Here is an 18,727-nt window from a genome sequence, read left to right as displayed (position 1 = left end):
GAGCTTTAAGTGCCCCACTTTCTTTGACTCAAATTTGACTTGAAAAAATTGCTGGTAAGGGCAGAGTGTCAGTGTTGGAGTAGAAATCCACTCTGTTATGAATGCCTCTCATTTTCTTTCTGTGCCTCTTACATCAGTCAGCACTTTGATTTCTGCAATACTGCGTGGCATAGGACTGAGTGCAGTACCATTTTATACCTTGTTGTTAACCTTCACTGAGGAGCTATGTAAACAAACTATACCTAAGCTACAGAGAGCCCATTGAAGGCTGCAAAGATCTGTGTGATGACAAGCCGATAGCTCCTTGTCAGACAGGAAGAACGCCTCCCAAAGGCGAGCAGTCAGTCTGCCCCTTGGCACACCCTGGAGCCCGTGGCTGCTTGCTTGTTCCTTAGCTGAAAATGGCTCTGGCTGTTGGTATTTTCCTGTGTTCCTGTTTCTTTCAGAGCTCAATCATTGCTCATACTACTGCTAATCATAGTAACAATGAAGAAGAATCTATCAAGTTTTGAGTTTATCTGTTTTTTGTTGTTTGTTTTTTTTTTTGTTTTTTTTCAAGCAGGACAATTTGTATAGTGATCTTATTCATGGCTGAAACACGGAATGTTAGTGACTGTAGTGACATAAGACTTCATTCACGGAGGATTCCTTTTAGAGGTAATTCTGATTGATGGGCCTTAAAGATGCAGAGTCCAGGTCATAAATCCTCACTATCTTGTTTTCTGTTTGAAAAAAAAATGACTCATCATTCAAGACCAGAAAGGAGGTAAAACTTTCCATTAACCATTCTGGTTACTTGAATTCTAGTTACACTTTCACTTGACCCATCTGCCCTATCTTGGCCCCTTCACCAAGAGGGAGAGAAGGGCTTCATGGGGGATTGATGGGTTTACTGCACATGTGTTCATTGATAGGCTCTCTGTTGGAGGGCCACTGAAGCTGAAGTATCTGAGTCTTCCATCTGATGTGGGAACTTTCCCCCTGATGCATCTGTGCTAAGTTCCCATATGACAATTTTGTACAAATCGTAGAGACCTGAACCAGCAGTCTCTCTTGAAACCCCTCCGAGGTGGGAATGTGGGAGGCTTTGGCCTCATTACCTGGGCACGCTAACCAGCTGCAGCTGGCAGAATAGATGGGAGAAGTGGCCCACATCATGTGTAGGTCCAGTTTTCTCATGCAATGTCTGCGAGTCACTGGCGGGGTTTCTTGGAAATTGACCCTGGTGTTTCAAAGCTGGGAGAAAGCCGCATTTCAGAACTGGCCAGGGGCTGGGATTCAAGGAAGCAAGGAGGGCTTTGTCTAGCTCTGAATGGGCTCTTCATGACTTTAAAAGAGGAATGAGAACATGAACACAGGTAGCAAATCAGGCTTTGTGTGAAACATTTGGCAATGTTACCTAATGCACTTTTGATATGTGGGGTTGCTGCTCATGACCTCACTGGGGAAAACACAAAAGAGAGTATTTCTTTGGCTACTTCCCTGGAAAAACAATCTCTTCTTCCTCCAGGGCCTCTTGGCTGGCCAGCATCAGGGAACACATATCTGATTTACCATTTTTTTTTCTATATTGTGAAAGTGTGTGTAGGGGGACTGTAAAAATCTGTTGAAGGAGAAAGTAATGCATCTAAACCTCTTTAATGGGTTGGTTTTATTATGCGTTGGTGAGACCTGCATGCAACACCTGTGCCTCATTCAGTCTTTGTTTATCGTATTTCTTGGTTTTCATATTTACTACCTTGCATATGTAATAAAACAAGAAGAAGAGACTGGTATGGAAAGTAGTTCTTGATAGCATATTTAGGGGCCTTTTGGAACTGGACCATAGCGGGATGCTAACACCCTCAGGCTGCCAGTACCGTAATGCAGGTGAGATGGATGAGTGCCAACATGGGTCCTTTCCTAGATTGTCAGGCTACCTGCCAACAAGTTCACAATAGAGTCCATGAGAGCACCTGCCCTCAGGAGACCACAGGTGTGTGAGGATGCCTCTTTACTCATGATGCTCCCCTCCCAAGATGCCCACTGACATCCGAAATGTATTTAAGCAGTTTTTCCTGATACCTGTGACTATTGGCTGATGGAACAAGTGAGCTCAACCTGAAGACCATAAAAAGTGGAAGAGAGAATGCAGAAGAAATATAAACGCTTCCTAGTGAGGGCAGTGAATTAAACTCACTTTCAAAAACTTGTGTACATTTCCCAGGGCTGTATTAAAATATTTCTTCCATTAAAAGAGACATATTTTTATACCTTGCCAGAGGAAAAAAGAACAACATAGTTCTTTTGGATCTATTTTTGAATAAATGTGGAGAGCAGGTGTGTTGTAGCTCCTAGTCTCTCTGCTCTCCGGGGTAACTGGTCTTCCTCTGAAGGAAGGAAAGAGAATTCCTCCATGGAATACTGAATTCCAAAACAGCATGTTTCTGTCATACTTTTCAGAAAGCCCAGATGTCACCTTTTTTTGGCAAGGTCAATCTTTGCCACTCTTTCTGAAAAAAGAAGATGGACCCAGCCCAGTCACTAGGATCTGGCAGTTGGCCAGGACCTGGTGTTGAGGGAGCCCCCTCTGGGTCCCCGTCTCGGAGGCATTAGGTAGCTCGGTTGGATCAGCTGAGGGCAGTATTTGAAAGCAAGGGTTATGTAAGGTTCAGGCAGTCCAGAGAGGTAGCCAACACGAGCCTCTAAATGGAAGAAATTCTTTTGAGATCCTGAAAGGAGTTGATAGAAGTATCACAACACTGTTACAAGCATCATTATTCAAAAACTTGGCAAACCTTAATTGTTTATTCAGGTATTAAAATTAGAGACCTATGGCACAAGGACATAAAGTAAAATTCTGCAGATCCTGGAAGTGTTCCGCTGTCATTGTCTTGATTTCCACTCTTTATTTAAAATAGCTTTTGCCTGTCCTTCTGAATCTTTTGAGCTTATCTCCCCATGTTGCCCATAAGCCTGTCCTTCAGAAATAGGATAGCTCACCATATTTTATAGGTTCTGGCTGTGTTGGACTGCAACTCCTTGTAGAATCAAGAAGCTAATGAACGTGCTCCAGGAGGTACAGTTTATTTCCTCCTAGTATTTGTTGGTCTGTTGTGGTCACATTTCAGTCTCTTTGGCTTCAGACTGAACACATCCCACATGCCTGCCCACACATATACACAAGGGTGCACACATGCACAATTGTATGCATGCATACCTGCAAGGACATTTGTGCACACGAAAACTGGACTATGCATTTCCCATTCTCATTGTAATTGGCATTTCCCATATTTTAAAATTGTCTTGCAGGATAATAAAAGAGAAAAAAATTTAGAAACACTAAACCTATCTGTCAATGTAAATGTGAAAAACTCCTAGAGTAACATGACATCTAACTATATAAATACACCAGTAGGTGCCCCTAAGCAAATTAAAGAGTAAAGCTTCAAAATGAGGGAATAGACATATCTTATAAGCAATTTTAAACAAAAGGAAACAGGGTTGATATGAGAGAAGTAAAATTCTGTGAAAAAGTTAAGTGTGCAAAAAGGAATAGTCTAAGTTGCTAATGGTAAAATCCAAATGAAAATAATCACAAAACTTTAGCTGATGAGTGACACAGATATACAAAAGAAAAAAGAAAAATTGAAAACTCAAGGAGATGATAGGATGCAATATTTTAAATATTAACAGAATAAACAGAAATCAATAATGGGATCGATGGACTTATTTAATGGTTGTATTTTGAATTGTGTCCTCTCCAAGGAAGAACTGAATGAAAATATAAGTAGAAATTAATGTATAGAAATAATAAAAATGAGAGATAAATATTAAAGTTTTTGTTTCCTTCCTTCCTTCCTCCCTTTCTCCCTCCCTCCCTCCCTCCCTTCAGAATCAAGACCTATAAAACAGACAAAATTCACATAAACATGATCAGGGAAATAAAAAGAAATAGCCATATATACTTTATTAAGGATGATCAAGGAGATGTAGTTAAATAGTTATTTGTATATGATTATATACACAAATCAGAAAAAGTAGAATTCTATGTCAATACGTGTCAATATAGATAAATATATGAAAAAATGAATAATTTTAGGGGATAGTATTAAAAATACTGATTATAGAAGACATACAAAAAAAACTAAATAGATCTTGAAATAAATTATGAAAAATGTCTAAAAATAACCCTGAGAAAGTTGTCTGACCCCATATGGTTTTAGGAATGGATTCTTTCAAATAATTTTAGAACACAAAATTCTTATGCCACTGGAAATATTTGAGCCAAAAAACAAGTTTCTCCTTTTTTTCCCCCTATGACTAGCATAACTATAGAGAACTGCAGACCAATCTTTCTTAGAAATGGAAATTTAAAAATTCTAAATACATGATGACTACATGAAATCAAATATATTATAATAAAGAAATTATGTGCTATGAATAAGTAGGTTTTATTCCAGGAATTTAATGATGGCTTAATAGTAAAAATATATATTATGATAATCCATTATGTTAGTAAGGGGATAATGTATGACTATTCCTGATTTAAAGTAAATTATAGTAAAATAGGGCTACAAGAATAGTTTCTGCATATAATAAAAAATGTATCTGACCCAACCACACACATCATACTTAAAATGCAACCACTAGAGCCATTTTTATTATAAGTCAAGATTGTCTGCTCTCCTTGACATACCTAACAATTGGCCCAATGTATAATAAAGAAAACATTTCAAATCAGTATGATAAAACATAGATATTTGTTAATATTATTGAGAAAACTGACTATTTTGAAAAACAAAAACATTTGAAAAAAACAAGATTAAGGAGGATACAAAGCCTTTTATAAGCATAACTCTTAGGTGGACAAAGGATGCAAAGATGAAAAAAGTAAAGTACTAGCATACCTGGAAAATATAAGCACGTATTTATGTTAGTTTGGAGTAAACAAGAACTTTATGACAGAAATCGTAATGGAAAATTTGAAAGGGGAAAATATATAATGTCACTTTAAATTAAATTAAAAGAAAAAAGAAAACTGAGTAAATATTTTTGAACAAATATGACAGGTACAAGATTAATTATTTTTAATTTATAAAGAGCTCTTACAAATCAATAAACAGATAAATATCCTTAAAGAAAACAGATAGTTGTCAGAAAAGGAAATACAAGTTTTTGGGAAACAGAAAAGAAACGACAATGACCTATCACTAATCTTATTAATTGAGCAACAATTGGTTTTGGAAAAGCTGACTGAATGAATGATAATTAAGTCAAGGCAGTATTGAGAGTGGCAGTTCAGATGTGGGCTCCGGAATAGACCTGCTGCACTTGAGCTAAAACTTTCCTACCACTTTCTAAGTGCTAATCTCAATCTACTTCTGCATAGTCAATGCCAACATTTCAAATTAACAGGGGTGGTCATTACATGATCACTGGTTAAAGTAAATGTGAAAACCATGCCCCTCTGAAACATACAGAAGCATATCTAAGCATTGCATCTGTTTTTCCCTGTGTTTATCTATATCTGGAATATACCATATTTATGTTTTTTTTAAATTATATTTTCTTTTTCTACATTAAGGTATGAATCAGTGAAGAGAGAGAGAGAGAGAGAGAGAGAGAGAGAGACTGAATAAATTATGTCTAAAATAGTGAAGTAGCTAAAACTTGTGAAATTTTAAGTCTACATTTTTACCAAGCGTATTTAAACCAAAGTACATAACATTCATAATAAAATTAGTAAAAATTGATTTAAAAAATGGCAAATCGTGTGGGGAAGGCAGTTTGTTGGCCAGAGAATTAGTCATCCAGGTGATCGATACTTTCACATTAGGTAAACCCTGGAATCTCAATGGGTTAGCAAAATTAAAGCTTATTTTCTGCTCATATCACAGCTAGTTATAGCCATGTCATTTGGAACATATGGTCCCTGAGGTTGCCATAGCAAGGGAAGAAAGCAGGTTGGAAGGTTACTTTGGACTTTTTAATGGCTTACGTCATTTTTTGCCCACATTCTTTTGGTTAGAATGTAGCTATATAGCCCCAACCTAACTGCAAAGGACACTGGGAAATGTAGAGAAGCACATGCAGATCTGATGAGCGATACTGGTCTCTGCCTTTGACAGAGTATGAACAGGACGAAATTCTCCAGGATGACGCAGTGGCACTGTGAACTTTTCAGAACCATCTTCAGTTTGTTCCATTGTAATAATCCATTTGGGAGTTGGTTGGAGAGTATTGAACTTGCTCGTGCATTTTGATAATAGGTTATCAATAATAGTAATAATGATAATAATAATAATAATGCCATGAATAGGTCTGCATTCTAGATCAGAGAATTAAAAAAAACCAGAAAGTTTGCTTTTGAATTCTTACCTAAAGGTTAGCTGAAATAAGGATTATTTAGAAGTGAGTGAGTGGGAATTCTAATGGAAATTTTTGGAATTCTTGGGTCACCAGGACCAGCATACATGCTCTAGATTATCTATATTGCTCCCCCTCCTTCCCCTTCATCACCTCTCCCTACCCCTCCAGACTGCTTTCAGAGGATTGCACTCTGGTTTATGCCTGAAGGGCCTAAGGAAACTCATGACTGCATCTGCAGTTGGGTTCCTATGCGCGGTATCTCAGTCATCCATACATGAGCCTCCAGGTGAGAAATTTCTTTCAATCCTGAGCTTTAAGAAAAGCGTGACTTATTGTGAAGAATGCTGTATTTTATTCATTTATTTCTTTTTCTTTGTGCTTTTTCTTTTGTTTTGACCACCAGGAAGCTCAGTCAAATTGTTGGTTCAACAGGCGCAACTAGGACAAGAAAGGCTACAGTTATGTACTCCAGCATCCTCCCTTTCCCATGCCGATCTTTCATTTAGATTCGTATTTCTGAATCCTGAATTTTTGTTTCTAGTTCTATTTTTGTGTTGTAATATGTATCTTAAAGTCACCTTAAATCCCATGTGATAAGTTCTCTCTGGGGAATCAGCCAGCCCAGAAACTTCCAGAGATGAGTATTAGAAGGGCTCTTTTGGTACAGGAACTTGGGGCACATTTGAGTATGAGGCCAAATTTTACAGAAAAATATCAGTTTCTTGGGTGTTCTCATGTGCATGTGTATATATATATATATATATATATATATATATATATATTTTTTTTTTTTTTTTTTTAAAGAGCAGGCTTTGAAGGCAGGATGTTTATGGGAAGGAAAGAGAAATGTGACAGCCAATTTAATAAGGAACAAAAGTAAATTATAGAGAGTCCTTTTAGGATTCACAAAGGGTTTTTACATTCTATTCTAGAGGGCATGTTTTATATCTCATTTATATATTGCTTCACTAATGGGTGGGAAAATGAAGCACTTTGACTAGACTGTTAATATCTCTATAAAGATAATATTCATGAGTGGAAAAAAATAGGATTTGCCCATTTCTCAGAATATAGAATGTTATAGAGCTGTGTTAGATTATAGACTATGACCTGGTTTCTATGGCAACAACATTCATTATCTCACTCTTTCCTAAGTTACCCGATTTAACTGCCCTATCCCTTTTATCACACCTCCCTCTCATTAAACACCAGATCCTTTCCTGTTGCTATGTAGGCAGTATAATAGCTCTCACAGCTGCTTGCTGAATGAAATGGGAAAACACACACACACTTTGGGAGTGTGTGTGGGAAGAGGGATTTCAGCAGTATTTCAAGATCAAGGGATGCAAGTGGCAGGTATATGTTCTATATATACACACACACAGTGCAACCCCCTGGCACCTTTTGCACAGAAATCTGCCCCGTTTTGGTGCGCAGAGCTGCCATGTGTGTCGATTTGATAGAGTCTGGGTTCTCCTGACAGTGTGACAGGCTATTAATCACATGTGACCAAAATAGCACACAAAGGAGGGCACACTCCTATTTTTTTCCTTCCCTGGGCGGGAATGGGTGATGTGCTGCAACTCCTTCTCTTTGCATCCTTTCTGGTGTCTATTTTTAGTCTTTGTCTTTGTGTCATCCTTCATCCTTATTGGAGGACTTCTCATTTAGAACTGAAGGGTAGGTGTGCTGTCTTGGGCAGGTGAGGTCATGCGGACCAAGTTAGTGGGATGGGGATAACAACAGCCACAACAAAAAAGGTGTTTGCTTCACATTAACTTGTTTCCTCCTGGGACACACTGAGGAATCATCTGGCTTCATGATTATTACCTTAGAGGCTTTGTCTTCCTTAGCAGCATAAAGTACGTAATATTTAACATTTCAAACATTTGAATGGCCAGGTCATACTGATAGGTAATACTTATCTTTGTATAGTTCACAGATTTATATCACTGACATATTTATAATTTTTTTTTACATATTCTATTTCAAGGTAAGGTAATGACATGCTATTCTGCTGAAAATGTCTACTACGAGATAGTGAAAACTTAGGGTCAGCATCTCCTGTCCCATGCCTTACCCTGGTCAGGAATTGTTTGGTTATGTGGTGTGCCTAGTCTTCTACCCATGATGATAAAATTATGTTGGCTTCATTAGTCACTGTGCCTGAGGTTGGAGCACAGATACCTCTGAGGTTGGAATTGGGTCTGTGGTAAGGAGGTTAGAGGAGGGAGGCAAGATCAAAGCCAGGGGAGTAGAATTTAACATATTCTTAAGCAAGAGTCAGCAAACACGGTTTGTAAAGGGCCAGATCTTTGCAGGTCATACAATTTCTGTTGCAACTATTCATCTTTGCTATTGTGGCACAAAAGCAGTCAGATAATATGCAAATGAAGGGACATGGCTGTGTTCCAATAAAACTATATTTATAAATATAGGCAGTTGGTCCTATTTGACACCTATTTTTAAGAATAGTACTAAGTAGATAGTTACTGAGATGTGGGGTCAAACAAGAAGGATGGGTGGATCAACAAATCTAGCAAGAAGGAAAATGAGAAATGATGGTAAAAAATTAACAGTTAAGTGATGTTCACCATATGGCAGTCACTCGTTCTATGTGTTTTACATGCATTAGTTCATTGCATCTTCATGACAACAACCCCCTGAGATCAGTACTGTCTTACTGGCTGGGAAACATGGAGGTTAGATAGTTCCCAAGATCACACAGGTAATGAATGGCAGAACTGGGATTCAAACCCAGGTTCTGAAATTCAAATCAGGTTTCAAAATTCAAGTCAAGTTCCAAAACCCATGCTATAAATCACTGTGGCTTATTACTCTGCATTATAGAGCTGGCAAGTGAGAAGTGGTCAGGAGGAATTCTGGGGACGGACTTCATATGCCTGCAGTAAAATTTATATTGTCTCAGAGTAAAGGAGGCTATATTTGAAAGGTCAGAATGGGATGAACACACTGTACACTGACTACTCCTAGTACCAGACTGTAGTTGGATGGACTGCAGAAAGACGGAGCTGACAGGTCATCTCCACTATGACATTAACTTTCTTTGTATGTGAAATTCATCATACACATAAAATACTGTATATAACATATATGATGTAGTATAAGAAATGATAAATGATCAAACACCCTTGAACCTGCTATCTTAGTTAAATCAGATCATTATCAAGACCACAGAAGCCCCACTGAGCCTCCCTGATGCTGTTCTATTCCTTTCTAAAATAGCCCATTATTCTCCATTTTAAATTAATATTACCTTGATTTTCTTTATAATTTTATGACATTCATATGCAAGCTAAACAGTACGAGGTATGATCTAAAAACATGGTGAGTGTTTAAATAAAAAAAAAATATTACAGTAAAAGACACATTGCCATTAATTCCCCTCAAAATACATCCCCTCACTTCAAACACACTTATCCCATCGTTCTTGCCACTTTCTAAAGCAGTTCTGGAAGTCCTCTTTCACGAATATCTTTAGTTGCACAGTTGTGGCTGCCTCCATATCCTGAATAGATTCAAAACACTTTCCTTTCATGGTCATTTTGACATTGGGGAAGAGCCAGAAGTCACACAGTGCCAGATACAGTGAATAAGGTGGATGAGGACACACCTTAATGTTTTTATTTGACAGAAATTGCCATATACCAGAAGTACTGTGTGACACGCAGTGTTGTCATGATGGAGGATGAAGTAAAGACCCTCATGAAAGAGGAACTTCCAGAACTGCTCCAGAAAGTGGCAAGAATGATGGGATAAGTGGGTTCAAAGCGAGGGTGAATATTTTCAGGGGGATTGATGGTAATGTTTCTTTTACTGTAACAAAATTTTTAAATTTAAACATTCACCGTATTTTTGATCATATCTTGGTATGTTATTTAGTTTTGTGTTTTATATGGATGGACTAATACTGCTTCTGTGACTTGATTCTTTTTCTTTCAGCATCAAACTTTTGAAGTTTATACATCTTGCTAAGTGTAATTGTAATTCATGCATTTCCATTGCTGTCTAACAGTATGAATATAATCTACTTTATTTATGTATCCTGTCAATGGCCATTAGGTTTGCTTCAGATTTTCATCTGCAAAGGGCAATGCTACTATAAACATTTCTATACGTGTTTCATATTACGGAGCAGAAATGTAAGAGTTTCTTTAGGAAATATTTTTATGAGTGGAAAATTTCTTTTTTTATTTTTTAATTATAGTTGACATACAATATTGTTAGTCTCAGGTGTACAACATACAAGTGATTCAACATTTATACACCTTTCAAAGTAATCACCACAATTAGTCTAGTAACCATCTGTTACTGTATATAGTTATCATATTATTGACTATATTCCCTATGCTGTACATTACGTTCTCTTGACTTATGAATGGAATTTCCTGCTCAGAGAATGTGGACACATTTACCTTGAAGAGGTAGTGATAAATTATTTTTCAAATTGGTTGTACCAGTTTACATGTCCACCAGCAGTGTCTGAAGTTGGTAGTCTCCACATTGTTGCTAACCTTTCACGTTGCTGGGCTGCTAGATGTGAAAGAGCAGCTCATTCTGCTTTTAACTTGCATTCTTACCCTGGTAACACTTGTTTTCTTTCCTTTTTTAGGTTTTAATATTACTGCCTTCAAACTCTTCCTGATGACTTTGGGTGAACATCAGATAGACTCCTGCATGACTGATGGGAAACTGCACTCTAGGTACCATATTTATCTCTCTCATGCTGGCAGGGTTGGTGGATAAACAGCCACCCAAGCACAGAAATGTCCTCTCAGAATCCAGGTGGACAAATCTGTATTTGCTCATCAATGAAAATTTCATTCATTTTTCTGGATTCTGGGAGCAAAGGAACCCAGGCTTATTCTTATCCCGTTGTTACCACAAACTAGCAGAGAAAACTTAGGCAAAGTAATTCCATTTTTTGGAACTTCAGTTGACTCAATAATAAGATTACACCATCGTAACCCTGTATACCAGATATTGCCTGTTGATATTTAATTCTTCCTTGTTTGGGGATGGGAGGCAGGATTGGAAGGCTGAAAACTATATTTTATAGACCCCTTCGGCCAACAGGTTCTGGTTTGGATCTGTCAGTGCGAGACATTTTATAGACTTGGAAGGCAGAGAGGAGGGGAAACGTTTATTATCCTGTGATTGGGATGGGTAGCCATGTACACATATAATGGGCATGATGTTTGCTGTGGCTTCCAGTGAGCTGCTTGGGAACCCTCCTGTCAGTGTGGTATGCAGGTGAGAGCATTGGCTGGGGTTTCCTGTGATCCAAGAATTTTCCGATTTCTTTAAAGCCAACAGTGGTTCTCACTGGCCTTTACTCCCGCGCCCTATAGGTAATAATCTCTGGATGAACTCCCTTTCTGCGAAAAGTACCTTGAGTGTTTTCTCTTCTACTGATGGAACCCTGACTGATACACACTACCTTATACTATATAACTACTTCCGGCTGTTGTGAGGATTAAAAGGAAAAAATTCAAGTAGGGCACCTCATGTGAAGCTGCGTCAGAGCGAGTGCTCCACTCTCTCCACCTTTCTTTTAAGAAAGAGGATCATCTCCCATTTTGAAATATAAAAATGGAAATGGATAGAGAATGGTGAAGAATCTTGCTTCACACATTTGATTAGGAGACCTTGGGTGAACCTTCATATAAAACTGTTTCCATGACACCAGGCCAGGTCTCCAACACAGCTGCTATAGCACTGCCAAATCCTTGGTGAGGCTGTCAAATGTGCCCGCAAGCCAGCTTTGTGTGTGGCTGGCCGGGTTCAGTCTCCACCAGGTGTGTTGGAATGCCAGCATCCCTCCCTAGCTGTGATGGTGACTTTCTTTATGGTGTTTACTCTGAATCTCATTAAAACCTCCCCACCCGGGGTTATCCCTGGATCAAGCCCCTGCTAATACCTGCCAGGAAATTTTCTGAACAATTTTCTAAGTTGAGTTAATGAATAGAAACTCCCTCCTTCCCTCCACACTGTTGAGGCTTTATCTGGAAGGTGATCAGTGCAGCTATGGCCTCCTGTGCATTTCCTCACAGGCCTCCAATAGGCTCGAGGGAAACTGCACTGATTCGTTACCAATCGGAAATGCCAACAGGCCTGAGCTTGTTTCCAAAGGCTCCTTGGCTACTGCGTTTTCCGAGTCCTTCATGAACAACCTCAGAATAGCTAGGCTGCAAATCAAAATTCTGTCTGACTGCAGCGTTCTTAATCTTTTTACTAGAAGAAGAAATGTTCTGCTGAGAGAAGATGTCATCCTCTCTGTCTCAGCACCATCCAACCCGATTCTGTTCCCCCACCCTCTTCCCAGGGCGAAGGTATGGAGTGAGGCCAAGCCTGCCTTTGTGGTCCTCAAGTATCTCCTTTCTGCACCCCTTCTCCCCTGGAGGAGTCCCCTGTTTTCCATGTCAGAGACTCTGTTTTTGGTGAATTTAGATGCTGTGTTCCGTCTTCAAGTGGTTTCTGCATTTTAAGGCCTGCGCCCCCCTGGTGTGGAAAGCTCTACTTACTCACATATTCAACACGCATATAAGGTGCAGCGGGGACAGGAATGAGTAAACCTTCCTGCTCTCAGAAAGTCCAGTAGGAAAGATGTTACCTTACAGGGCCAGCTTGGCTGTGGGAGCGCAGGCTTGGGGATGGTCATGGATATCAGGGCCTGGGCTTGACGAGAGATTCTGGCAAAACAGGGGAGGCAGTCCACACTGAAGGTGAGGCGAAGTGGGGTTTCCATCACTCCTGGGCTGCTGCAGCACCTTAGGAGATATTCACAAGACCTTTCCTGCTCACTGCACGTGTTGGCAGCAAACGTGGAGTGGCTTTGTCTGAGAGCGCAGCTGCAGGACAGTCTCAGACTGCAGGAGCTGAGGGGTGTGGTCTTTGGAAGTCTGCGGGGACATTGGAGGGAGCAGGACGCACACCGGACAGCTGCGAGAGGAGAGCTGGGACCAGGTGGGTGAGGAGCGGTGTGTGGCTGCTCTCTCTGCGCCAGAACGAGGCAGGCTCCTCCTAGGTGCACACCATGATGACAGAAGGTGCCAGGGGTCAGGGGCCTGTCGGTTTGTCCATCTGTGTGTTTGCACTTACAGTCAAGCATACTACGGGGCTTCCCAGGGGCTCCCGGATCCCAGGCCTGGTACCTCCACAGCCCCTCAGCAGCCCTTGAAGACTGATTCCAGGGCTGCAGGACCAGGGCAGGTGTGTTGGAGAGGTGCATGTGCTGGGCAGAGATGGGATGAGATGATTCACCTGTCGTCTATTGAATGCGCGCTTCATCCCAGTGCTGCACTGGAGATATGACAGAATCCCTGCTGCAGGCCACTGGGAGAGACAAGAAGTAAACACTTACAGCACAGAGGAGGGTGCTAGTATTTCCTCCCGAACTGGCTGGGAAACATGCCGGGGCCCAGGGCATTTAGCAGGAGGGACAGAGTTGTCAGAAGTTGGAGACCTGTTTTGGAGGCATTAGAATTGGGGAGATATTGTAGTTGGGGTCCCTTACAAGCGCACCCTGGAATAGGGATTTGGGTAAGTAGTTTCTCTGGGCAGTGACTCAGGCAGCACAGTAAGGGGGTGGGGAACTGAGACAGGCCTGGGAAAGGCCAGCAAAGGGTACACTGATAAGCAGATCCCTGCCGTGGGTGACTGGGGCTCAGTCCTAATGAGGACCGTGGGAGAAGCTGTGTAGAGTACACCCCACACTCTTTCCCATTGAGGGTGAGGAAGCTGGGGTGTTTGTCCATCAGCTTCTGTCACATCTTAGTGATGAGGATGGTTCTTGGGACATTGACTCCCTGGCCCTTTTGACCTGTCCTGAGCCCAGGCTGAGTGCAGTCCCAGGACCAGAGAGTGGCAAATATGGGAACAGTGTGCAGATGACCTGCGAGGCGGGCTGAGACGATATACGTGGGGCCCTGATGCCTTCTGCTGTGGGAACCTCAGGAGGGTCATAATGTACCTTGAGTCAGGGGACCTGGCCGTGACATGCTGTGCACCCCAGGCCTCAGTTCACTTTCCCAATCTTGTTTACTGTCTTTGACAGAAGGAGAGGGGGTCAGATTATCCAAAGCATCATCCTTTCACACTGTTTTACTGTGGGCATCTATGCTAGAATAAAGCAAAACGAAAAATGTATATAGCCTGGCTAGTGTCCACTGGCGTGTGTGTGTATGCATGTGTGTGCGTGTTTATATACACATACATGTACGGACATGTATATGTCTATATCTCTTATGTATCTAAATATGCTTGAGTTGTGTGCTTTCTTAGTAAAATCATACTAACCAAAAAGGAGGAGGGTCATTCTTTATATACTCGTTTATACTAGGGACCTGCTCTCTTACTCGGTACCCCTATGCCCAGTGTATTTCGGTTCCACACAAGAAAGAGCAACAGTGTCTGCTACGTCTTCTGTATCTTTACTCTCGAGTTGGGTGTTTATTACTTAGTGTTTTGAGAACACCTACTTTACAGGGTGTTTACAGGGGAAACTAGTTAGACAAATTTTGATTTTAGAGCCGTCTCATTTCTTGGCAAGATGCCTCCAATTGTCCTACTAGCTTTTCAGGCAGAAATCAAGGGTGGTAATTTTCTTTTATACTAGGGAGAATATTAGAATTGTATTAAAGAAAATGGAATACATTTGGCCTTGCCTTTCAAATCCCTCTGTGGTTTTCCTCATTTGTAGAGTGGGAATGATGCTGTCTGTTTTAAAGGGTGATTGTCAATATGCAGTGAGATAATGGATCTGAGAAGACTTCTAGACTCCAGTGTCAGTCTGGCTTCAAGGAGAGACTGAGAGGTCCTCTGATTCCAGGAACATGCCAGAACTTTGTCCAGGAGGTTATGTCAGAGCAGCAGGTTAAGGCAATAAGCAGCTTTAGTCCCACAGACACAGAGCCCAAGGACACCCCTGTGCAAAGAAAGAGCACCTTGCAAGTAATCTAAATCCACCAATTGTGCCCCCAAAAACTGTACAAGAAAAGGCAGAAATCCTGGGCCTGACAGAGGGTAGAAAGCGTTAACAATATGTTTGGAAAGCCCACTGCCAGATGCCATTCTTGTAGTCTCCAAGCAGCATTTCCCTTCAGCGGCATGCTAGTTTTCTGTGGGAGCCATTGTTATTCTCATTCTGGAAAAACTGCGGCTTAGAGAGTAGCTTGCCCAGTCATGGTGGAATAAGCATTTGAGGCCAGGTATATCTAATGCTCAAACCCACCCTCTTTCTTCCGCTTGGTGCTATAGCTGGTGCCACCTCAGGAGAAAGAAACCTTGGATTTCTCCTTAAAGCAGCCTACAGTGGTCATGGTGACTGCACTGCCTTTTTGTCATAGAAGCAGGAAACAGCAGACTGCACTTTTGGCTGAGAGTCACAAGCCCCTGATTCACATACCTGGCAGTGCTCTGGGGTACAGACTTCCTCCTGATGACCGCTAAGGACTTCCAGTTCAAGCATGCCTTTGCCACCGCCCGGAAATTTTCCTCTTACCCTCAAAATTAGGCCTCACTCACGTGTCCAGTCCTTCCTCCTGCATCCCCCTGGCACATAATGCTTTAGACATGCTAGATACGGTACAGCCTCTAAACCTGCCGTGTTATTTCACGATCCATGCCTCTGCCTGAAAATGCCCTGCGTATCTCTCTCTTCATCTTGCTTTTTCTCCCTGTCTAGACCCATATCAATTGTCTCGTTTTCCAGGAAACTTTCCTAGACCTGTCCAAGCAGAGCTTACTACTCTCTCCATTGTGTCCCCTGCCAAACCTGTGCTATAAATCAAATGTGTACTCAACTCATTGCATTGCCTTTGTTAATTTGTTTAACTATGATGAAGACTATTAATACTCAGCAAATATCTGTGTGGTGCTCTGGATTTCCTGTTTTCCCTTGCAGTTAGGTTGGGGTCATGTGACTGGGTTCTGGCCATTGGGTATGGACAGTGGTAACGTGTACCACTGTGGAGCTTGGCCCTTGAAATCATCTGATGTGATTCTCCAACCGTCTTTGGATGTTGAAGGTCATATAGGTTAGATTTTATAATTTCAGGGGAAGGGAGGCCACTCAAAACACATTTGGGTGTGATGTGAGCCTGAAATGCATTTGTATCATATTAAGACACTGAAATCTTGGGTCTGTTGGGGAAGTTGGCATGAATTGCTTTGATTAATATAGTATCTATTTTTCCTGTTACTTGTGAGTTCCTTCTAGATAGGAACCATTTTTCTGTTCACCTTGGCATTCTTTACACTTAGTGAAGATGGTGTAGGGTGGCAAAGAAGCTCAAGTGAGGGAATTTTGTCTGAGGCCATTGCTATAGCTACAGCCTCCAAGGCCCAGGGACACTTTTCATCTTGGCTGACAGTGTGGTCAGATGGCGCTCATGTGTCTGCTGCTTTTTCAGTCCAGGTAAGCCCTGACGTCAGCCACTCAGGGGTTGGCTATCAAGTTGTATCTTGTGTGTGCTGCTTCCGTTTTCCTCTGTCCTAGAAGGTTTTCTGCTGAGGAAGGATATTGGCAGAGCTATTGCCTTTTGTGTTCAAAGTTAAAGTGTAATTATTCCTTCATTAACTCCATCACTCTGTTTCTGAGAAGGAGAAAGGCAGGTCCATCTTTCCCCCGGGGAGCATGGTCTGACCACAAACCTAACAGCATGCTTAGAGTACAATGTTTGTAGCTGACGCCAATGAGTTTGAACATGGAGGGGCCCAGGCTGTGTGGCTGGGTGTTCTCACTGATTACAAATATTATAATTGAATCTGGCCCCATTTTTTGTGTAAACCTTGAGAATTTCTCTAAAGATTCTAATTTCCTATGGCAGTGGCCAAAAATGCAATGGGGATTGGGGAGAGAACCAAGAGTCATGTCAACTATGTCTCAAGTATTTTAGAAATGTTATCTCATTTCATCCTACAGAACAATCCTAGGCAGCTGCATGCCCATTTATCAGATGAGGTAAAGAAATTCAGACTGACTTGTTAATCACGTGCAAAATCCCGCAGTTGGCCAGCATCACAAACTGTCTGGCTCCCATGTCCCTGTTCCTTCTTCTCTCCCACACTCTGTGACCTCACTTCTCGCTTTTCTCACTGAGCCCATTTAATTGCATGGTATCCCAGGGCATGATCCTAGTTCCTCCTCTAACAGCAAGGACTAGCTCACAGCTCACATGACTTGATTTCTCTGACCTCCATTCCCTCCCTCCCAGAAGGCTAATCCTAGGATTGAAGGGAAGACTCAGGCCACAGAGAGAGCATTTTGCCTTTCTCCTTCCTTTTTCCCTCCTCTCTCACTGCAGTGGGGTGTGTTCACCCCATGAAACTTCTGTGCTGTTTTGTTTCGAAGGTGAAAGCTGGAGGCTGCTATGCATTTTCCCTCCTACTAAGACTGGGGGAAAGAAAAGTTATCTCAAGTGAACTGGCGACCCTGGTCATTAAGAGCCATACTGACTGATAATCCAGGAGGTACCTGATCCTTCCCAGAAGGGAGACCTTACCTCTCATGCTTGGATAGGAATGTCTGAGTCTCTACAGCTCGATGGAGGAAGAACAGTTTAGGCTTCTTTAAGGTGCTGAGACATTACTGAAGAGTCATGTTGTGTCCTGCAGCCTGAACAGGGACCCGTGGGAGGGTAAAGGAGATGGTAAGAACTTACCCACAGTGGGAATGGACTCATATCTCCATATAGCTCCTCTCTGACATTCTGTCCACCAGATTTGTGATTTTTATAGTCAAAATTTCTGCTTGACATGGTAGTGAAGTAAAAGAATGGGTTCTAGAGTCAGGAAGACTTGATTTCCCTTCCCAGCTCAGACATTCCTTAGCTTACTAGTTGTGGATCTTGGGTCATCACTTTGCTACTTGTGGTCTCGGTTGTCTCACATGTGTGTAACCAGTGCTCTGAACAATCATGATGCTTGGGATGTGATAAAAATGGAATATCAACTCCTTTTTCTTCTTCCTTCTCCTCGGCTTCTTCATCTTTGTCTCCCATTGTCCTTTTAAATGTCATTCATTGGGGAAAGGCTTTTCCCTTCCATGTGATAAAAGTTCAGGCTTCCTTATGACTCTCTGTTCACTGCTAAGAAAACTGTGGCCAATATAAGTCCTTTAAGGAATGAAAAACCAACAAGAAAGTATGATTGGAATTCTGGGGAAAAAAAATGTCCAGCTCCAAACCTTAATGAGTTCTTCCATCTTCATTCAAATGTAAGAGTTCCCCCCCCATCTAGCTAAGGCCTGAATTTGGTGTCTCTGTGCCTTTTTGGGAAGAGGATATCATAGCTTTTTTCTTCTTTCTTGTTCCAGCATTTACCCCTTTCCCTAGCTTGCTAATGTATGTTTTGC

The sequence above is a fragment of the Rhinolophus sinicus genome, linkage group LG10 (assembly GCF_036562045.2).
Source record: "Rhinolophus sinicus isolate RSC01 linkage group LG10, ASM3656204v1, whole genome shotgun sequence".
NCBI classification, from domain to species: domain Eukaryota; kingdom Metazoa; phylum Chordata; class Mammalia; order Chiroptera; family Rhinolophidae; genus Rhinolophus; species Rhinolophus sinicus.
This window is presented reverse-complemented; position numbering follows the sequence as displayed.